Source organism: Cnephaeus nilssonii, assembly GCF_951640355.1.
Source record: "Cnephaeus nilssonii genome assembly, chromosome: 6".
NCBI lineage: Eukaryota > Metazoa > Chordata > Mammalia > Chiroptera > Vespertilionidae > Cnephaeus > Cnephaeus nilssonii.
This window is the reverse complement of record NC_137077.1, coordinates 48,173,471-48,196,572: the sequence shown is the minus strand read 5'-3', so window position 1 is coordinate 48,196,572 and position 23,102 is coordinate 48,173,471. Positions and strand designations below refer to the sequence as shown.

The window sequence follows — 23,102 nt, the reverse complement described above, 5'->3', positions numbered from 1 at the left end:
TGCAAGCACCACCCCCAACAGGAAAAGGATTGAATCACTCCTGCCAGGTCCCATATATGTACTTCTGCTGAGTGCAGTTCCATGGGGGAAGAGAGAGCACTGGGCAAGACCTGAGACTGACCCAACCACTGAGCTCCAGGTGCCACACCAACTGGACTACTAGGAACTCTTCCCTGCCAAGCTTTGGACAGGTTGCTAAGGACCAGGCGGAGACAGCATCTGACACTGGCTTGCACCAGAGGACCTCCGGGAATGCCCAGGACCAGCACACCCAGGCCAGCTTTAGACAACATGAGAGCAGGATCCACCAAGCTTCACAGACAGCATATCTGAAGGGTATTTGCAGTGGGCACAAAGCTGCTGAGGCGAAAATCACTTTTTTCTTTTTTAATCTTTCCTTTTCTATTTCATTCTCTTTTTTTCCTTTTATATGTTTTATTTCTCTCTCACCTTTCCTTTCTTTTTAAAAAATATATACTTCTTTATTGATTTCAGAGAAGAAGGGAAAGGGAGAGAAGCTAGAAACATCAATGATGAGAGAGAATCATTGATCAGCTGCCTCCTGCACGCCCCCTCCTGGAGATCAAGCCAGCAACCCATGCATGTGCCTTTGGCTGGAATGTACCTGGGACCCCTCAGTCTCGAGGACGATGCTCTATTCCCTGAGCCAAACCGGCTAGGGCTCTCACCTTTTCTTATTTTATTTTTTCTTTTCCTTTTCGTTAATTTCCATTTTTCATTCCTAGTCTTTATTTTATTTATTTATATATACATTATATATATTTATTTTTAATTTTAATGTTTTCTTTTCCTTCTTTCATATTTTCTCTTTTGTTTCTTTTTTCTTCTCTATTTTTTGTCTCTTGTCTTTGATTATTCCCTTTCTGTTTTGTCTCTTTTCTTATTCTTTTATTTTTGTTGGTTAGTTTTATTTTGTGTTGTTTTTTGTTTTGCCTTGTTTTGTTCTGTTAGCACCTGTACAACAATTTGTATAATGTGATCATGGTTGAGTCTCATAGTGAGCCTGACTGAGGGTCAAGTCCACCCACAAATGGGACAACAGCAATAAAGACTAAATAACAACAAAGGACCCACATAACCCACATAAGGTACATTCCTACAGCATCCAGATCAGAAGAACAAAGAGACTGCATCACTGGGTCCCACAAAACACCTACTACAGAAGGTCACCCAATCAAGACTGGGAGTCATAGCAGTTCAATTAAATACACAGAAACAAAAACAAAGAGATAGCCAAAATAGGGAAACAAAGAAACAGGCCCAAATGAAAGAATAGGAAGAATCTCCAGAAAAAGAGCTAAATGAAATGGAGGCAAGCAATTTATCAGAAACCAAATTCAAAGTAATGGTTATAAGAATGCTCAACTGCATGAAAATACATAGAAATCAAGAAAAAGTAACCGGTCAGAAATGAAGAATAACATATCTTAAATAAAGAATACACTGAAAGGAATAAACAGTAGGTTAGATGAAGCAGAAGATTGAATCAGTGAATTAGAAGACTAGGTAAAAATCAGAGCAGCAAACAGCTGACAGCCTTATGGGAACTCCCTTGTAGATAACTTTTCGCTTGCTGCCTTTAAAATTCTCTCTCTCTCCTTTTTTGTTTTTTTGTTAATTCTCACCCAAGGATATTTTTCCATTGATTTTTAGAAAGAGTGGAAGAGAGGAGGAAAGAGAGAGAAACATAAATGTGAGAGAGACACATCAATTGGTTGCCTCCCACACACTGACCAGGTCTGGGAATCGAGCCTGTAACCAAGGCACATGCCCTTAACTGGAATTGAACCTGGGACACTTCAGCCCACAGGTTGACATTCTATCCACTGACCCAAACTGGCTAGGGAAACTTTTTAAAAATACATATTATTATTGATTTCAAATAGGAAGGAAGAGGGAGAAAGAGATAAAAACACCAATGATGAGAGAGAATCAAACCTTGACCTCCTAGTTCTTAGGTCTATGCTCAACCACTGAGCAACACTTGCTGGATACATGAGGCTACTTTAAGGAACTTTTGGGACAACATAAAATGTAATGACATCCACATTGTAGGGTGTGCTGGGCCAGCACAGCCAAGGGTTCGGTGAGCCTGAGGGGTTGGGGGAGCGCGAATGATTGAAGAAAAGACAGAAAGAGAATAAGCTGGGTCTAGGTGGATCTCCTGTGCCTGGCTAAGGCCACAGAGAAAGATACAGATGGCAAGCTGAGCCTTTATTTTATAGCCAGAGGTAAACAAGGTAGTGCTCACCATAGTTACAATGTTCTTGTGAGTTTCACTTGTTTTGGCAGCACTTGCTGCACCTCCCACAGCCCATTAACTACCCAGATAGGATCTAGGAGGCATCATAAGGTCAAGCTTAGTTATGCTAAGAGGGCTGTGCCCTTTAAGCTGGGACTTCTTTGTGGCTTTGCCAACAGGTCAGTCGGAGGCTTAACCCTATAGCCACTCCCTACAGTAGGGGTACCAGAAGGAGAAGAGAGTGAGCAAGAGATAGAGAACCTGTTTGAAGAAATGATGACAGAAAACTTCCCTAATATGGGGAAGGAAAAAGTCACACAAGTCCAGGAAGCACAGATAATCCCAATGAAGACAAACCCAAAGAGACCCACACCAAGACATATCATAATTAAAATGGCAGAGGTTAAAGACAAAGAGAGAATCTTAAAGACAGCAAGAAAGAGACAGTTATCTACAAGAGAGTTCCCATAAGGTTGTCAGCTGAATTTTCAACAGAAACACCACAGGCCAGAAGGGAATCCCATGAAGTATTCAAAGTAATGAAAAACAAGGACCTGAAACCAAGACTACTCTATTCAGCAAAGCTATCATTTAAAATTGCAGGTTAGCCAAGCCAGCATGGCTCAGTGGCCAAGCATCAGCCTGTGAACCAGGAGGTCATGGTTCAATTCGCATATGCCTGGGCTGTGGGCTGGGTCTCCAGTGTGGAGCATGCAGGAGGCAGTAAATCAATAATTACCTCTCATCATTGATGTTTCTTTTCTCTTTTTTTCATTATTGATGTTTCTATCTCTCCTTCTCCATTCCTCTCTGAAAAAATAAAAAATATATTTAGAAAAAAAATTCAGATCAAATAGGGAGCTTCCCAGACTTAAACAAGGGCAAAAAGGAGTTCATTATCACCAAACCAGCATTGCAAGAAATATTGAAGTTACTGCTGTAAGAAGAAATATATAGAGAGAGGAACATAGGCATAAAGAATAAAAATGGCAATAAATAAGTACCTATCCTACCTAATAAAAGCGTAATATGCAAATTGACCGCACCTTCGCTATGCCCAAGCCACGCCCACCAGCCAATCAGGGTGAGTATTCAAATTAACCCAACCAAGAGGACGGTTAATTTGCATATCAAGACAGTGTAGAAAGAAGCCAAGCGCTGCAGAAGGGAGCGAAACTGTGGAGAAGCAAGCAGGCAGGGTGGGGAGGAGGGAGGAAAGCAGGCGGGGCCGGCGAGAGAAGGGAGGAAAGCTGGCAGGGCCGAGGGAGAAGGGAGGAAAGCAGGCGGGGCCGGGGGAGAAGGGAGGAAAGCAGGCGGGGCCAGGAGAGAAGGGAGGAAAGCAGGCGGGGCCAGGGGAGAAGGGAGGAAAGCAGGTGGGGCTGGTGGAGAAGGGAGGAAAGCAGGCGGGGCCAGGGGAGAAGGGAGGAAAGCAGGCGGGGCCGGCGGAGAAGGGAGGAAAGCAGGGGGGGCCAGGGGAGAAGGGAGGAAAGCAGGCGGGACCAGGGGGAGAAGGGAGGAAAGCAGGCGGGGGGGCGGGGGGAGAAGGGAGGAAAGCAGGCAGGGCCAGGGGAGAAGGAAGGGAAGCAGGTGGGGTGGGGAGAGCGCAGCAGGAAGCCCTATTGCAGGAATCTTCCTGCAACGGGCTACTAGTCAATAATAACTGTAAATGTAAATGGATTAAATGCTCCAAACAAAAGACATAGGGTAGTTGAATGTATAAGAAAACATGACCCATATATATGCTGTCTACAAGAGATCTACCACTGAACAAAAGATTCACACAGGATGAAAGTGAAGGCCTTGAAAAAATATTCCAAGCATATGAAAACAAACAAAAAAGCCAGGGTATCAATACTTATATATGACAAAACAGACTTTAAAACAAAGGCCATAATAAGGGATAAAGAAGGACACTACATAACACTAAAGGGAGTAATCCAATAAGAGGATATAACCCTGGTAACATATATGCACCCAATATAGGAACACCTAAATATATAAAAAACTCTTGGAGAAATTTAAGAGAGAGATTGACAACTATAAAGTTATAGGAGGGGACTTTAACACTCCATTGGCATAACTGGATAGATATTCCAGACCAAATATCAACAAGGAAACAGCAGCTTTAAATGACACACTAGCTCAGATGGATTTAATTAATATTTACAGAACATTTTATCCCAATGCAGCAGAATACACATTCTTCTCAAGGGTGGATGGAACATTCTAAAAGATAGACCCCATGTTAGGACACAATGAGTCTTAACAAACTCAATAATATTGAAATCAAATCAAGCATCTTCTTGGGTCACAATGGCATGAAACTGCAAATCAACAATTATAGAAAAGTTAAGAACACTCAAACACATGGAAGCTAAATAACATGTTATTTACCAATGAGTGGGTTACCAATGAGATCAAAGAAGAAATAAAAAATTAACTGGAAACAAATGAAAATGAATGCACATCCAAAACCTATGAGACACAACAAAAGCAGTCCTGAGAGAGAAGTTCATTGCATTATAGGCCTACCTCAAGAAACAAGAAAAAACTCAAATAAACAGTTTAATCCTGCAACTAATGGAATTAGAAAGAGAACAACAAGAAAAGCCCAGAGGAAGTTGAAGGAAAGAAATAATAAAGAGCCAAAACCGGTTTGGCTCAGTGGATAGAGCCTTGCACATCCCCAGTGGGGGTTGTGCAAGAGGCAGCTGATTGATGTTTCTCTATTGTCGATGTTTCTAGCTCTCTATCCCTCTCTCTTCCTCTCTGTAAAAAATCAATAAAATATATTTTTTTTAAAAAGAAATAATAAAGATAAGAGTGAAATAAATAATATAGAGCTAAAAAAATAATACAGAGATTAAATATGGTGGCAGAGTAAGTGGATGTTGCATGGACATGTTCCCAGGAGCAAACTAGAATTACAACTAAAATACAGAAAAACTTCCTAAATAATCAACAGAAGACTCACTGGAGAGAACCTTGATAACCGAGGATGGAAAGTGGAGACCGCATAGAGACTGGTAGGAGGAAAAGAAGCGTGAAAGGGCTGGCTTGGCTCCCACAGACAGCAGCTGAAGTTCTGGAGAGATATCTCAGCTGTGGAGGGTTGTCACTGAGAACTCTGGGGTCTAATTCCCAAGCTGCCCCCCTCCCCCAACTGAGAACACCAGAAGTGAGAAGGGTACCCACATAACATCTGGCTGTGAAAAGCAGCAGGGTTGCTGTCTGACAGGGAGAGATGGCTAGAAATTCAGGCACCCTCTTAAAGGGCCAACACACAAAATTCCCTGTGCAGCCACTCACCTTGTGCTCCAGCAGAGGGAGGGCAGAGTGGACTGGAGCTGTTTGAGCAGAGGCCAGAATTGAGGGCTCTGGGGTTAGAGTTCAGAAGGCAGACACTCTGGTTTCCTGTGCTGAGTCATTCCCTCATGCTGCAGAGGTTATCTTTCTCATGCAGACATTTTCTATACAGGTGACTTTGCCTGGGGAGAAGACAGTTGACCCACCCTATTGGAAAACACCTTGCCTCACAGTGTAGAGTTTCTGAGGCCCACTAAGAGACTGAGAATAACAATTAACCTCTAGGCAGGGGCAGTTGCCCCACTCTGTTGAAAAAAACTCTTGCCATACCTGTGGACAATTGCCTGAGGGCAATTCAAGATGAAATCCTATCAGTCAGCAGGCAGAGGCAATCTCAGGAGACTTTGAGTCTGCATGATCTAATTAGACAGAAACAGCATTTGACACTGTCCTGAACTAGAGATTGAGAGGCATAGCAGATCTACCTAATACATAATCACAAACCCAAACAGGCAACCAAAATGAGGAGACAAAGAAACAATCCCCAAATGAAAGAACAAGATAATTCTCCAGAAGAAGAGATAAATGGAATGGAGATAAGAAATTTATCTGATATAGAATTCAGAATAATGATGGTAAAGATGCTCAACAGCATGAGAAAAGATACAGTAACTATGAAAACAGAAATAAAGGATGACATAGCACAAATAAAGAACACATTGGAAGGAATACACAGCAGATTAGGAGAAGCTGAGGATCGAATCAGTGATTTAGAAGACAGGGTTGAAAAAAATCACTCAATCAGAGAACCAAAAAGAAAAAAAACAAAACAATTAAACAAAGGAGGACAGTTTAAGAGAGCTGTAGGACAGTGTGAAACATAAATGTAACAATATTCAAATAGCAGGTGTCCCAGAAGAGGCAGAAAGGGAGGAAGGGATAGAGAACTTGCTTGAAGAAATTATGGCAGAAAACTTCCCTAACCTAATGAAGAAAAAAGTCACACAAGTTCAGGAGGCAGAGACAACCCCAAGCAAGAAGAACCCAAACAGGCCCACACCCAGACACATCATAATTAAAATGCCAAAAATTAAAGACAAAGAGAGAATCTTAAAGGTACCAAGAGAAAAGCAAAAGAGAGAGAGAGAGAGAGAGAGAGAGAGAGAAGCAAACTGTTACCTACAAAGGAGCTCCCATAAGGCTTGACAACTGATTTCTCATCAGAAACTCTACAGGCCAGAAGGGAATGGCATGAAGTACTCAAGGTAATGGAAAGCAAGGATCTGAAACCAAGATTACTATATTCAGCAAGGCTATCATTCAAAATAGACGGTCAAATAAAGATCTTTCCAGACAAAAAAAAGGCTAAAGGAGTATATCATTACCAAGCTAGCATTATAAGAAATGCTAAAGGGACTGCTGTGATGAGAAGAAATAGAGAGAGAAACCTAGGCATACAGAATTAAAATGGCAACAAATAAGTACCTATCAATTATAACTGTAAATGTAAATGGATTAAATGCTCCAATCAAAAGACATAGGGAAGATGAATAGATACAAAAACATGACCCAACCATGTGCTGTCTCCAAGAGACTCACTTCAGAACAAATGACACACAGAGGATGAGAGTGAAGGGATGGAAAAAAATTTTCCATGCAAATGGACCAGAAAAAAAAAAGCAGGAGTAGCAATACTCATATCCGACAAATTAGACTTCAAAATGAAGGCCATCACAAGAGATAACAAAGGTCACTACATAATACTAAAGGGATATATCCAACAAGAGGATACAACCCTGGTAAACATATATGCACCCAACATAGGAGCACCTAGATATATTTTTTAAAAAACTTCTGGAGGACTTTAAGGGAGAGATCAACAACAATATAGTCATAGTAGGGGACTTCATCACTCTGCTGACTTTACTGGATGGATCTTCCAGACAAAAAATTAACAAGGAAACAGTGACTCTAAATGACACACTGATCAGATGGATTTAATTGAACTTTATAAAACATTTCACCCCAGAGCTGCAGAATATACATTCTTCTCAAGTGCACATAGGTCATTTTCAAAGATAGACCACATGTTAGGACACAAAACAGTCTCTACAAGTTCAAGAAGATTGAAATCATATCAGGCATCTTCTCAGATCACAGTGTAATGAAATTAGAAACCAACTAATTCAAACCCATGGAGGCTAAATAGCATGTTATTAAACAATGAATGGGTTACCAACGAGATCGAGAAAGAAACCTCAAAAAAATCCCAAGAAAAAGTAACAATAAACTATTTAACCTTACAACTTAAAGAACTAGAAAGAGAACAACAACAAAAGCCCAGAGTAAGTAGAATGAAGGAAATAATAAAGATTAGAGTATAAATAAATGACATAGACTAAAAAATAATGCAAAAAATCAATGAAACCAAGAGTTGGTTCCTTGAAAGGATAATCAAGATTGATGAACCGTTAGCCAGACTCATCAAGAAACAAAGAGAGAGTACACAAATAAATAAAATCAGAAACAAAAGTGGAGAAGTAACCACTGACACCATAGAAATACAAATTGCAAGAAAATACTATGGACAATTATATGCCAACAAACTAGACAATGTGGATGAAATGGACAAATTCCTAGAAAAATACAATCTCCCAAAAATGAATCAGGAAGAATCAGAAAACCTGAATAGGCCAATAACAACTCATGAAATAGGAACAGTAATTAAAAAAAAAAATCACAGCAAACAAAAGCCTGGGTCCAGATACCTTCACAGGGAAGTTTTACTAAACATTCAAAGAAGAACTAACACCTATACTCCTCAAACTATTCCAAAAATCCAAGAGGAAGAAACACTTCCAAGCTCTTTTAAAGAGGCCAGCATTATCCTAATTTCAAAACCAGATAAGGACACTACAAAGAAAGAGAATTACAAGCCAATATCCCTATTGAATACAGATGCTAAAATCCTCAACAAAATATTAGCAAATTGGATTCAGCACTATATTAAAAAGATCATACACTATGACCAAGTGACATTTATTCCAGGGATATAAGGCTGGTACAATATTCACAATTCAATAAACGTGATACATCACATAAACAAATTGAAAGAAAAATTCACATGATCATATCAGTAGACACAGAAAAAGCATTCAACAAAATCCAACACCCATTTTTGATAAAAACTCTCAGCAAAGTGGGAAGAGAGGGAGCATATCTCAACATGATAAAGGCCCTATATGACAAACCTACAGCGAACATCATACTCATGGGCAAAAACTAAAATCATTTCCCCTAAGAACGGGAACCAGACAGGGATGTCCACTTCACCACTCTTATTCAACACTAGAGGCCCAGTGCATGATTGAATCATGCACGTGTAGGGTCCCCTACACGCTTTCGCTTTTCGAGGTGGAGATGGGTGCCTGTCCGCTGGTGCACCAGAGGCTTCTGAAAAGCCTGGTGCCAGAGCAGACAGGCACCCAGCTCCCACACTTTTGATGATCCGCGGCCTCTGAGGGGGGCTACCCTGCTGTTGAGAGGCTGCTGAGGGGGGCTGCCGCGGACACCTGGCTACCCTGCCATTGAGAGGTGCAGCTGGGTGTCCGCGGCAGGTCCCCTCAGCGGCTGCGGATCTGGCTGTTGAGAGGCACAGGAGGCGGGAGTCCCGCCCCCTGCGCCTCTCAACAGCAGGGTAGCCCCCCTCAGTGGCAGCGGATCCGTGCCTCTCAATGGCCAGATAGGCCACCCCAAGTCCCGCCCCCCAGCCTCCCGCCACCCAATCGTGGGCGTAGCGGAGTGATGGTAATTTACATGTTACTCTATTATTAGATAGGATAGTACTGGAAGTCCTATGCAGCAGTAGAAAAGAAGAATCTCTCACCCTTTGAGATAGCATGGAGGGACCTGAAGAGTATCATGCTAAGTGAAATAAGTCAGTCAGAGAAAGACAGTATCACATGATCTCACTTATATGTGGAATCTATGTAACAAAATAAACTGATGAATGGAGTGGATCCAGAGACATAGAAGCATGGAACAGAGTGCTAAGTCTCAGAGGGAAGGCAGGGGAGTGTGGGTGGGTAGAAGGTAATCAACCAAAGACCTTGTATGCGTATATGCACAACTTATGGACACAGACAATAGAGTGTTAAAGGCCTGGGGCGGGCAGGAGGGGATGAATGGGGGAAGGGTACATATGTAATACTTTCAACAATAAAGAATTATTTAAAAAACAAAAACAAAACATCAATGAAACCAAGAGTTGGTTCTTCGAAGAGATAAACAAAATTGATGAACCTTTAGCCAGACTCATCAAAAAACAAAAAGAGAGAACTCAAATAAATAAAATCAGAAATAAAATAGACAAAGTAACAACTGCCACCACAGAAATATAAAGGATTGTAAAAAAAATACTGTGAACAACTATATGCCAACAAAATGGACAAACTGGGCAAAACAGAAATTCCTGGAAACATACAATCTTCCAAAACTCAATCAGAGGAATCAGAAAACCTGAATAAACCAATAACAACTAATGAAATTGAGCAGTAATAATAATAATAAAAAGGACACCCAGCAAACAAAAGTCCTGGACCAGATGGATTCAGTCAAATTTTACCATCACCTATCCAACTCAATCTATCCCAAAAAATTTAAGAGGGAAGACTTCCAAGCTCTTTTTACCAGCATTATCCTAATTCCAAAACCAGATAAAGACACTACAAAGAAAGAAAATCATGGGCCAATATCCCTAATGAACATAGATGCTAAAATCCTCAACAAAATATTAACAAATCAAATCTAGCAATACATTAAAAAGATCAGCCGAAACCGATTTGGCTCAGTGGATAGAGCGTCGGCCTGCGGACTGAAGGGTCCCAGGTTCAATTCCGGTCAAGGGCATGTACCTTGGTTGCAGGCACATCCCCAGTGGGGGTTGTGCAAGAGGTAGCTGATAGATGTTTCTCTCTCATCGATGTTTCTAACTCTCTGTCCCTCGTTCTTCCTCTCTGTAAAAAATCAGTAAAATATATTTAAAAAAAAAATCATACACCATGATCAAATGGGATTTATTCTGGGGATACAAGGTTGGCACAATATTTGCATATCAATAAATGTGATATATAAACAAAATGAAGGATAAAAACCACATGGTCATATCAATAGACACAGAAAAAGGATTTGATAAAATCCAGCACCCATATATTATAAAGACTCTTAGCAAAGTGGGAATAGAGGGATCATACCCCAACATAATAAAGATACATCTGAAAAACTTACAGCCAACATCATACTCAATGAACAAAAACTGAAAATGTTTACTTTAAAGTCAGAAACAAGACAGGGATGTCCACTTTCACTACACTAGCTGGGCCACTTCCACCATTCTTATTCAACATAGTACTGGAAGTGCTAGTCACAGCAATCAGACAAGAAGAAATAAAAGGCATCCAAATTGGAAAGGAGGAAGTAAAACTGTCATTTGCAGATGACAGGATATTGTACACAGAAACCTACTCCTAAAGACTTCACCAAAAACCTACTAGATTTATTAAGTGAATTTTACAAAGTAGCAGGATACAAAATTAATATCCAGAAATTGGTAGCATTTTTATACACCAGTAAGAAACTCTCAGAAAGAGAAACTAACAATCCTACTTAACACTGCAACAACAACAACATGAGTAAATAAATAAATAAATAACCTAGCAATAAACTTAACCAAGGAGGTAAAAGACCTCTACTTGGAAAACTATAGGACATGGAAGAACTAAATAAAGGAAGATACAAATAATTGGAAATATATAGCATGTTCATGGATTAGAAGAATTAACATCATTAAAATGTTCATACTTCCCAAAGCACTCTATAAGATTCAACACGATTCCTATTAAAATACCAGTGGCATATGTCACAGACATATAACAAACTTTCCAAAAGTTTATATGCAACCTAAAAAGATACAGCATAACCTCAGCAATCTTGAGAAAGAAGAACAAAGCTGGAGGTATCACAATACGAAATATCAAACTATACTACATTGGGCAAAAAATGAAATAGGATCCCAAGTCAAATTTATAGAAAATATTCCTTTATTAACTTTTGGTCGAGAATATGTTTGTATATTTTCAGAAAACAACTCCGAGACCATGTGGATTCCAGCAACAGAGAGGAATCGACAGGACTACTCCAGCCATGAAGACAGAAGAGAAGCAGTCCAGAGATGGAAGACGCTGACGTGGTCTTCCCATACTAGCAGTTAGCAGCTGTGCATCATTGCAGGTTGCCCAGAACCAAACCAGAGAGAGTCGGACCTGCATTACCACCATTTGTCCACCATCCAGAACTGTAATGTCAGTGCTGACATGTACACATAAGGAACTGTTGGACATTGTAATTGGGTCTCAAAAGAACTGTTGGCCCAGAAAGAAACTCACTACAGACTGATTCATTTCCTGTCACCATAACCATTATTGCTTGTCTCATTTTCGGTTCTTATAAGTGTATTTCTAATAGCACATGATCTCACTCATCTAGGGGAAATAATGAACAACATAGACTGATGAACAAGAACAGACCCAGAAACAAGGAGGGACGGATCAGAGTGTCGGGCCTCAGAGGGAGGGGAGGGGAGGGTGGGGGTAAAGGGGAGAGATCAACCAAAGGACTTGTGTGCAAGCATATGCGCCTAACCAGCGGTTGGGGACAACAGGGGGGTGGGGGCATGTGTGGGGAGGGGTGTGGGATGGGAATGGGGGCATGAGGACAAATATGTGATACCTTAATCAATAAAGAAATTAAAAAAAAAAATGAAGACCCTCAAGAAAAAATAAATAAATAAAACCCGTCTTGTCAAAAAACAAAAACAAAAGAAAAAGTATACTACAAATCTTTTGAAATAAAAACAGTTTGGTACTGGCACAAGAACAGGCATATAGATCAATGAAATAGAACAGACAGCCCAGAAATAAAAACAGTTTGGTACTGGCACACCTTATGATCAATTAATATTTGATAAAGGAGGCAAGAGCAAACAATGGAGTAAAAACAGTCTCTTTAATAAATGGTGTTGCAAAAATCGGACAGGTACATACAAAAGAATGAAAATAGAAAAACTCAAAATGGGTAAAAGGCTTAAATGTAAGTCAGGAAACCATAAAAATCCTAGAAGGAAACATAGGCAGTAAAATCTCAGACAAATCTTGTAGCAATATTTTTGCCAATATATCTCCTTAAGCAAGGGAAACAAAAGGAAACAAACAAACAAACAAACAAACAAAAACTAAAAAGCGTCTGCAAAACACATCAAAATTACAACTAAAATAAAGAACAACCATCATTCAGAACTGCCTGAAATCGGTCTGAGTGGAAGTTTTACAATTATATAAGTAAAGAAGAAAGCACATTGAGACTGATAGAAGGGGCAGAAGCATAGAATATGCAGGTCTAACACCCCCATGACACATTCTTTTAATTGGGAAGGATATCTTGGCTGCAGAGGCCTCCATGAGGAGCAAGGGGTCTGTATCAGCCCCACACCAGGCCCCTAGCCCAGGGTTCCAGAGCTGGGAATAAAAGCCCCTGAAACTTCCGCAATAAAAACCAGTGTGGATTGTGGCTGAGTGACACAGAGACTGCTGGAGACTCAGGCAGTTCCTCTTAAAGGGCCAGTGCACCAACCTACATGGTCCTGCTTCCCCTGAACTCAAGCTCTTGACAGCAGCTTTGGGGAATCCAGGGACGTAGAGGGAGGAATTGAATTGTTTGACATTGGGGCAGGAATTCAGGGGCATCTTTCTCACAGACAGGGGTGCTTGCAAGGAGTCATTTTTCCTGTGCTGAGACTTCCCCCATCACAGAGATGACTGGAAGCCATATCTGAGTTTCCATCAGTGTGGCCCACACTGTTTGTTCCCCTAGTGATTCCCTGAGACCCCACCCCATCCAACTTACAGAACCACCCAAGCCATTTGCAGTGGCTTTTCCATATGAATGGCCTGTCCTGGCTCAGGCTTCAGACTTTCCTAAACTCTCTCAAACAAGAAGCAGCTGGCATCAGCATGCCCCAAACCTATCAATAAGAGGCCAAAGACCTGGCACTAGCACCAGCCTGCCTTGCTTCACAGCTGTGCCTTGCCTGAGCACTTTCAAGCCCAATACAAGTAGCAGCCATCTGCAGATCTCTCCGTAGCTCCTGCTGGGTGGCCCCAGGCACTAGATGACTTTGCACCTTTTAGGAGGCCCCAGAGCCAGTGCATCCGGTGGACAGCTTCACACCATACCAGATTGCAACTCTCTACACATCCACAAGCGACACACTCAAGGGCCAGACTCAGTGAGCATCAAAGCCCTACGGAAGCAAGTCTTGCTCCATAGGAATGTCTCTTGCACAGTAGCTCTTCCACTGTAATCACTGATGGTCCTAAACGCCAATTGTCCTGGAGGTCAACTCCTCCCAGGAGTTGTGATGCCAACAGCAGTCAAAGCTCAACTATAAGAAGACTGTGCACACGGCCCACACAGTGGTGCACCTAGAGGGTCCAGCTCAGGTGCCTGGGGAGGCTGAGCCACTGAGCCCTACAGGACACCTACTACACAAGGTCACTCTACCAATTCTAGGAGACATAGCAGCTCTACCTAATAGCATTGGGACCCCTTTCAGTTGGTTCCTGTGCCCCTTTGACATATCCACAGCAATATAGTTTTTCTTTTTTTAGTAGTTTCTTATTTTCTGGAACTACAAGATAACTCAGGTTCATCTTGAATATTTCCTACCCCAGTCCTTGAATTTCCCATTTCTCCAAGAGTTCTGGTTCCTTTTATTAGAGAATCTTATTAAAAACCAAGGTTTGGCTGCTAGATGTGCTCATTACTACTGGGTGTCATTTCTGTTTGGCCCTCTCATCTGACATGCACACAAAAACACCCACATGTGTATGCAAAGCCACAAATATACACATATCTATAATTGTTTACTTATATAATCATCTGTAACTACATTAAGCTAAATGGGAGTTCTTACTGATGTCTTTAACTCTAATCCATTTTCACATAGGCTATTGTAGCCCCCTCCCCTTGCTTATCTGTAAATCTCCACTCAAACAATGAGAAACCTGCTCCCACTATCTGCCATCCATTTACTTGTTGAATTCCAGTACACTGGTATAGCACTATAAGATTATTAACTCCTACCCTCACAGGAAACAACTTACCAATTAAAGTACAATACTTAAGTGCAGCTCTTTTTGTCTTCATACTTACAGGTTCATGTCCAGTTACTTAGGTCAGCACCTTTCCCCCCATCCCTTTCAGTAAGGTTGTGTCATACACTTCTAATACAGTTAGATTTTCCTATCACAGTCTGTATTCCTTCCTGGGACCTCATGATCTCCTAAATGGCCATTTAAAAAATTTGCATATATTATTTAGAGTTCTATGGGGTTTGACAAATGTATATTGTCATGTATCCATCATTACAGTATATCATTCAGGATAGTTTCTTCACCCTAAAAAATCTGTGTTTCACCTATTCATCTTTCCCTTCTCTCCTCAAGCTCTTTATATGTTTTTTATAAAAACATATTTTAAAAAAATATGTTTTTATAAAAAATATTTTTTATTGATATTTAGATAGAGAGGAAGGGAGAAGGAGTGAGAGAGAAAAATCGATGATGAGAGAGAAACATCGATCAGCTGCATCTTACATACTGCTACTGGGGATTAAGCCCACAACCCAGGCCTATGCCCTGACCGGGAATTAGTGACCTCTTAGTGCATGGGTTGATGCTCAATCCACTGAACAACACCAGCTGGGAAGCAATCACTGATTTTTTTTAAAATATATTTTTTATTGATTTTAGAGAGGAAGGAAGAGGGAGAGATAGCAAAATCAATTGATTGGCTGACTCCTGTACACCCCACCCTGGGGATTGAGCCAGCATCCCAGGCATGTGCCCTGACTGGGAATCAAACTGTGACTTTCTGGTTCATGGGTTGATGCTCAACCACTGAGCAACACTAGCCAGGCAGCAATCACTGATTTTTAAAAATGTTTTTCAAGAATGTCATATGGTTAGAATCATGCAGTATGTAGCTTTTTCAGACTGGTTTCTATCACTAAGCAATACACATTTAAAGTTCCTCCATAAAAAAATAAAGAAAGAAAGAAAAAAATAAAGTTCCTCCATATATTTTTGTGGCTTAATAACATTTATTTTTATTGCTGAATAATATTCCATTGTATAGATGTACCACAGCTTGTTTATTCACCTATTTAAGGACATCTTGGTTGCTTCTAGATTTTTGTGTTTAAGAATAAAGTTGTTGCTCGGCCTGCATGGCTCAGTGGTTGAACATGAACTTATGAACCAGGAGGCCATGGTTCAAGTCAGGGCATATGGCCTTGGTTGCAGGCTCAATCCCCAATGTGGGACATGCAGGAGGCAGCCAATCAATGATTCCCTCTCATCATTGATGTTTCTATCTCTCTCTCCTTCTCTGAAATCAATTATATATATGAATAAAATTATAACATTCTCATGCAAGTATTTGGTGTGTGTGTGTGTGTGTGTGTGTGTGTGTGTGTGTGTGTGTTCATAAGTTTTCAAATTTATTGGGTAAATTTATCAGAGCATGATTACTGGATCATTTAGACCACATTACTTTGTAAGTAACTTTGTAAAAAACTGCCAAACTCCCTTACAAGTATTATACCATTTTTTATTCCCACCAGTAATAAGCAAGAGTTCCTGTTGACCCATATCCTTGTCAACATTTGGAATTATCAGTATTTTGGGTTGTGCTATTTTAATGGGTGTATGACAGTATCTCATTGTTGTAATTTGCAATTGTCTAATGACAGATGATATTGAACATCTTTTCATATACTTACTTGCCATCTGTATATCTTATTTTTTACCTTTATTTTTTTATAAGAGTTATATATGTGTGCTATTTTATTTATTTTTTATTTTTTGTTTTTTTATTTTCTTTTTTTAAAAATAAATCTTTATTGTTCAGATTATTACAATTGTTCCTCTTTTTTCCCCCCATAACTCCCCTCCACCAGGTTCCTACCCCACCCTCTTCCCTTACCGCCCCCCCCCCCCGCAGTGTCCTCCTCCATAGGTGTACGCTTTTTGTTCAGTCTCTTCCTGCACCCCCTACTCCCCTTTTTCCCCGAGAAGTGTCAGTCCACTCCCTTTCTATGCCCCTGATTCTATTATATTCACCAGTTAGTACTGTTCATCATATTTTTTATTCCCTTGGTTTTTAGATTCACTTGTTGATAGTTACCTATTTGTTGTTCATAATTTTTATCTTTATCTTCTTCTTCCTCTTCTTAAAGAATACCTTTCAGCATTTCATATAATTCTGGTTTGGCGGTGATGAACTCCTTTAGCTTTTTCTTATCTGTGAAGCTCTTTATCTGGCCTTCAATTCTAAATGATAGCTTTGCTGGGTAGAGTAATCTTGGTTGTAGGTTCTTGCAATTCATCACTTTGAATATTTCTTGCCATTCCCATCTGGCCTGCATAGTTTCTGTTGAGAAATCAGCTGACAATCGTATGGGTGCTCCCTTATAGGTAACTAACTGTTTTTCTCTTGCTGCTTTTAATATTCTCTTTGTCTTTTGCTCTTGGAATTTTAATTATGATGTGTCTTGGTGTGGTCCTCTTTGGATTCCTTTTGTTTGGGGTTCTGTGCGCTTCCTGGACTTGTAAGTCTATTTCTTTCACCAGGTGGGGGAAGTTTTCTGTCACTATTTCTTCAAATAGGTTTTCAGTATCTTGCTTTCTCTCTTCTTCTGGGACACCCATAATTCTTATGTTGGTACGCTTGAAGTTGTCCCAGAGGCTTCTTACACTATCTTCAACTTTTTGTATTCTTTTTGCTTTTTGCTTTTTCAGAGGAGTGTTTTTTGCTTCTTGGTATTCCAAATCTTTGACTTGATTCTTGCAATCCTCTAGTCTGCTTTTAGGTCTCTGTATAATATTTTTTATTTCAGTCAGTGTATGCTTTATTTCTAGTTGATCCCTTTTCATGTCCTCGAGGTTCTCACTAAATTTATCGGTGGTTTCTAGGAAATTCTTGAAAAACCTTATAACCTTGGTTTTGAACTCTATATCCAGTCTTTTGCTTTCCTCCATTTCCTTTAATTGTGGCCTGCCTCTTTGTCTCCGCATTTTAGCTGCTTCCCTGAGTTGATGGAGTTGCTTTGTGTGTTAGGTGTCTTAGCAGAGCCCAGTAGCTCAGCCTCCCCAGTTACCTGTGGTGGACCTTCTTGGTGCACCCCTTTGTGGGCTGTATGTGCAGTCTTGTTGTAGTTAAGCCTTGCTTGTTGTTGGTATCACTGGGGGGAGTTGATCTCCAAGCTAATTGTCTGTGAGTATCAGCAGTGTCTCCACTGGGAGGGCTTCTGTGCTCAGCTTGGATGGGGCGGAGTCTCAGGGTGGTGCAGACAAGCTTTGGTTTCCCGTCAGCCCTGCCCTAATGTCCTGCGGTGATGGCTGCGCGCACCTCTGAGAAGGCTGCTCTCGAGTTTCGCCTGTTGCCAAACAGGCCGGCTTCTCCCTGACCAGAGCTGGATATCAGTGCGGTCGGGAGGTTTTGTTTTTCTCCCGAACAAGAAAGCTAGCCACTGGGAGGGCTTCTGTGCTCAGCTTGGATGGGGCGGGGTCTCAGGTTGGTGCAGACAAGCTTTGATTTCCTGTCAGCCCTGCCCTAAGAGGGCCTTGTTTTCCGTATCCCGCTACAATGGCTGTGCCCCTCTGAGAGAAGCTGCTCTCAAGTTTCGCCTGATGCCAGACAGGCCGGCCTCTCCCGACCGGCGCTGGATATCAGTGTAATAGGGAGGCTTTGTTTTCCTCCCGAACGAGAAAGCCAGCCGCGCACTTGGTGCCCGCCCTCTCTGCGCGCCGCGAGCAAGCCAGTCGTGTATTCAGCCACCCGCCCTCTCTGTGCTCACAGATCTCGGCACCTCCACAGCTCCCGAAGCTCAGCGTCCCTTTCTCTTTTATTCTAGTTGTAGAGCATCCGCTCAGCCAGCTTTCCGGTGGTTCTGGATGATGTCTGCTCTGTTTTCCAGTTGTAGTTTCAAAATTGTTGTGGTAGGCAACAATTAGGTGTTTACCCTATGCCGCCATCTTGGTTTCTCTATATGTGTGCTATTTAAAAAAGAATGTTATTTCAGCGAATCAATGTTATAGATATTCTGTAATGCATTTAGAGAAGTGTTTAAAAACACGTACAATAAAAATGGTTATAAGAGTTGTAAATGCAGGCTACTTTGGGAAGAGTGTTATTCTGGAGAACGGATGTCTTACCTTCATTTTAAAAATATTTTTTTAAAATATGTTTTTAGTGCTTGGCTGGCATGGCTCAGTGCTTGAGCATCGAACTATGAACCAGGAGGTCATCGTTCTATTCCTGGTCAGGGCACATATCCACATTGCGGGCTTGATCTCCAGTTTGGGGCATGCAAGAAGTAGCCAATCAATGATTCTCTCTCATCATTGATGTTTCTCTCTCTCTCTCTCTCTCTCTCTCTCTCTCTCTCTCTCCAATCCTCTCTGAAATAAATATATTTTAAAAAATGTTTTGATTTTTAGAGAGAGAGGAAGGTAGAGAAATAGAGACTGGCTGCCTCCTGCACACCCCCTACTGGGGATTGAGCCCAAACCCAGGCATATGCCCTGACCAGGAATTGAACCAGTGACTATTGGTTCATAGGTCGATGCTCAACCACTGAGCCATACCAGCCAGGCTTACCTTCACTTTTTAAAAAAGATATATTTTTATTGATTTCAGAGAGGAAGAGAGAGGGGGAGAGAGAGAAAGAGAAACATCAATGATGAAAAGGAATCATTGATTGGCTGCCTCCTGCACAACCCACACTGGGGATTGAGCCTGCAATCTGGGCATGTGCCCTGACCAGGAATTGGACTGGGAATTGAACCATGACCTCCTGATTCATAGGTTAGTGCTCAACCACTGAGCCGTGCTGGCTAGGCTTACTTTCACTTTTGAATAGTTTTGCTGGGTATAGAATTCTTGGTTAGCAGTATGATTCTTTCAGCACTTTAAATATACCATCCCACTGCCTTCTGGCCTCCATTTTTTTTCTGATAAAAGAGTGAGCTATAGTTCTCCTGTACTTGATTAGTCTCTTTTGATTGTGATGAGTCATTTTCCTATATTTTTGTGTCTTTATTTTATCTTGTTTATTTTAATTTTTTTCTATAACCACCTTTCCCCCCATTTTATCTATTTACTAGAGGCCCAGTGCACGAAATTTGTGCATGGAGGGGGGTCCCTCAGCCCGGCCTGCACCCTCTTGCAATCTGGGACCCCTCGGGGGATGCACAATTGCTGGTTTAGGCCTGGTCCTGCAGGGATCCCTGCGGATCGGGCCTAAACCAGCAGTCAGACATCCTTCTCACAATCCGGGACCACTGGCTCCTAAATGCTCTCCTGCCTGCCTGCCTGATCGCCCCTAACCACTCTGCCTGCCTGCCTGATCGCCCCTAACCACTCTTCTGCCTGCCTGATTGCCCCTAACTACCTTTGCCTGCCTGTACACCCCTAACCACTCTGCCTGCCTGCCTGATTGCCCCTAACCACTTGCCTGCCTGCCTGATCACCCCTAACCACCTCTGCCTTGGCCCCCACACTCGGGATCCAGGCTTCCCTCCCTCTGGCTGACTGCAGGCACCCAGAACTGGGCTCCGGCTTTGTCAGGAACGACGTCTGGAATGATGTCCAGAAGACATCTGGTCTAATTAGCATATTACCCTTTTATTAATATAGATTATTTTGTGTTTGTCCACTTAAAATTTGGTGAGTTTTTTGAATGTGTAAATTAATGTTTTTCATAAAATTTTGGATAATTTGCCCAGCTGGTATGGCTCAATGGTTGAGTGTCAACCCATGAATCAGGAGGTCACAGTTCAATTCCCAGTCAAGGCACATGCATGAGTTATGGGTTCGGTCCCCAGTGAGGGGTGGGCAGGAGGCGGCCAATCAATGATTTTCTCTCATCATTGATGTTCCCATACCTATCTTCCTCTCTCTTCCTCTTTCTGAAATCAATAGAAAGATATTAAGAAGAGAAACTTTCCCTCTGAAACTAGATCTCTAAAATATATATATACTAGAGGCCCGGTGCACGAAATTCGTGCACTGGTGGGGGGTGTCCCTCAGCTCAACCTGCACCCTCTCCAATCTGGGACCCCTCGGGGGTCCAGACATCCCTTTCACAATCTGGGACTGTTGGCTCCCAACTGCTCGCCTGCCAGCCTGATCACCCCCTAACCACTCCCCTGCCAGCCTAATTGACGCCTAATTGTTCCCCTGCCAGCCTGATCGTCCCCAACTGCCCTCCCCTGACAGTCCGGTCACTCCCAAATGCCCTCCCCTGCATATTCCCTCTTTATTAGATAGGTTTTTTTCTTTAACATATTGGACAGTGTACCTGCCATGTCTTGACAAACCAGTAAAAATGAAAACCCAAACTAAAAGTGTCATAAAATAAACTCCTTATACAGGAATTTCATGAGACCTTGGAAAGGTGATATCATGTGGTTGTTTCTTCCTTTTTTCCTTCTTTTTCTTTTTCTTGATGTTGCATCTTTTGTCCTTTCTTTTCTCTTTTTATTCCTTTTCTATCCTCTCTTTTTCTTAACTTTTCTGTTGGTAGAATTGTCAGTACTTGAATCTGTCTTGCTTCCAGAAGACGAAGAAGGGGGAAACACACTGTCATCTGAAGAAAAAGATGATCTATGTTGGGATCGGTGGTGTTTCTGGTTTTGCTCTTTTCCTGGTTTGTTTGTCATTTCTGCCGTGGCATCTTTAGACTGGTGCGTGGGCACTTCTTATTCATGTCTACAAAACCTCCCTGCTTTGGTGAAAACTGTAGGGGAAAAGGCCTTCCTGGGTGGGCTCAAGCCCTGCCCAAGGTGCTGAGGAACCAGGGTGGGGAGCACCCACCACTGCCCTTGCTGAGCCAATCTCCGGACGTTGGGGTACTCTCCAGTAATGTAACTGCAATGTCCCCATTTGCCTTCAGAAATTAGTTGGAAGTTACTTCTGATGTGAAACCCTACCTCAGACATTTCCTTTGCAGTTTCTAAAGATTTTAAACAAAACCCATTTACCTCCCTAACATGGTCAGAAGTTTTTACCCAATGGGAGAGGTTTGCTGGGCAGCATCGCCCAGATACCCCCCCCTCCCCTCACAATCTCCAATCACTGGGCTGGGGGCAAGGGAATTTCAAAGGCTATAGGTGTGTGTGGGGGGGATCACTCCACGTGGGCGCAGGCCCTTTGGAGGCTGACACCCAGGCTGCCTCCCAAGCCTACAACCCTCCCACCCCCACCTGCGGATGGGAGCTGATCACTGGGTGGGAGGGGGATAGGCAGTGCTGGGGCCTCCCAGGCCCACAGCCCAGGCCCAGGTCCTGGCTGGGAGCAGATCGTGCTGGAGGGTGGTTGGGGGGAGGTGCTCGAGGCCTCCCAGGCCACTGCCCGGGTCACGGCTGGGAGCAGATCAGGGGTGTGTGTATGTGTGTGTGTGCACGCGCGTGCCTTCTCCCAGGCCACTGCCCAGGTCCTGGCTAGGAGCAGATCTTGCGGGGGTGGGTGGGGGGGAGGTGCGCGCGGCCTCCCAGGCCACTGCCCTGGTCGCGGCTGGGAGCAGATCACGCTGGGGGTGTGCACCTTCTCCCAGGCCACTGCCCGGGTCGCAGCTGGGAGCAGATCATGTGGGGGGTCATGGCTGGGAGCAGATCAGCTGGGGGTACAGGGGAGCCTCCCAGGCCAACAGCCCGGGCCGCATGCTGCCTGCTCTCAGTGGCAGCCCTCCTTGGGACTGGGGGACTTTGGTGGGCTTGAGAGGACTGGGCGCCACCATCTTGTGTCTATGGGCACCGCCATTTTGTCGCAGAGTGATGGTTAATTTGCATATTACTCATTTATTAGATAGGATATATTCCAAATATATCCTATATAATAATAGAGGGATATACTAATTAGCCCGGACGCTGTAACAGTCACGACTGGTCAGGTGCGTAATAGTCACGACCAGTCAGGCATGGCCTGGGAGTGGCCCCAGGTGGAAGCGGCCACCGGTGGAGGCGCATGCAGGCCCACAGCACCGCCCAGCCTGGAGGCCGCCCAGCTGGGGATTGCGAGCAGGCATGCTGCGCCACCCAGCCCGGAGGCCACAAGCAGGCACACCACACTGCCTGGCCTGGGAGTGGCCCCCAGTGGAAGCGGCCACTGGCGGAGGCGCGCACAGGCCTGCGGTGCTGTTCAGCCCAGAGACTGCCCAGCCGAGGGTCCAGTAGTCCTGGATTGTGAGAGGGATGTTGGACTGCCAGTTTAGATCGGGCCTAAACCGGCAGTTGGACATCCCAAAGGGTCCAAGATTGGAGAGGGTGCACGCTGGGCTGAGGGACCCTCCCACCCCGTGCACAAATTTCGTGCACCAGGCCACTAGTATGTATATATATTTGGATGATTTGGCCAT

The 23,102-nt window shown here is 42.9% G+C and overlaps 1 protein-coding gene across 1 annotated transcript in view; it reads left to right on the top strand.

Annotated features, from left to right (window-relative positions):
* The window catches only part of FAM186A (family with sequence similarity 186 member A), a gene marked incomplete at its 3' end in the record, with an annotated part of 87,581 nt that overhangs the window by 43,361 nt on the left and 21,118 nt on the right, over window positions 1-23,102 (top strand). The gene's annotated exons all lie outside the window — the stretch shown is intronic.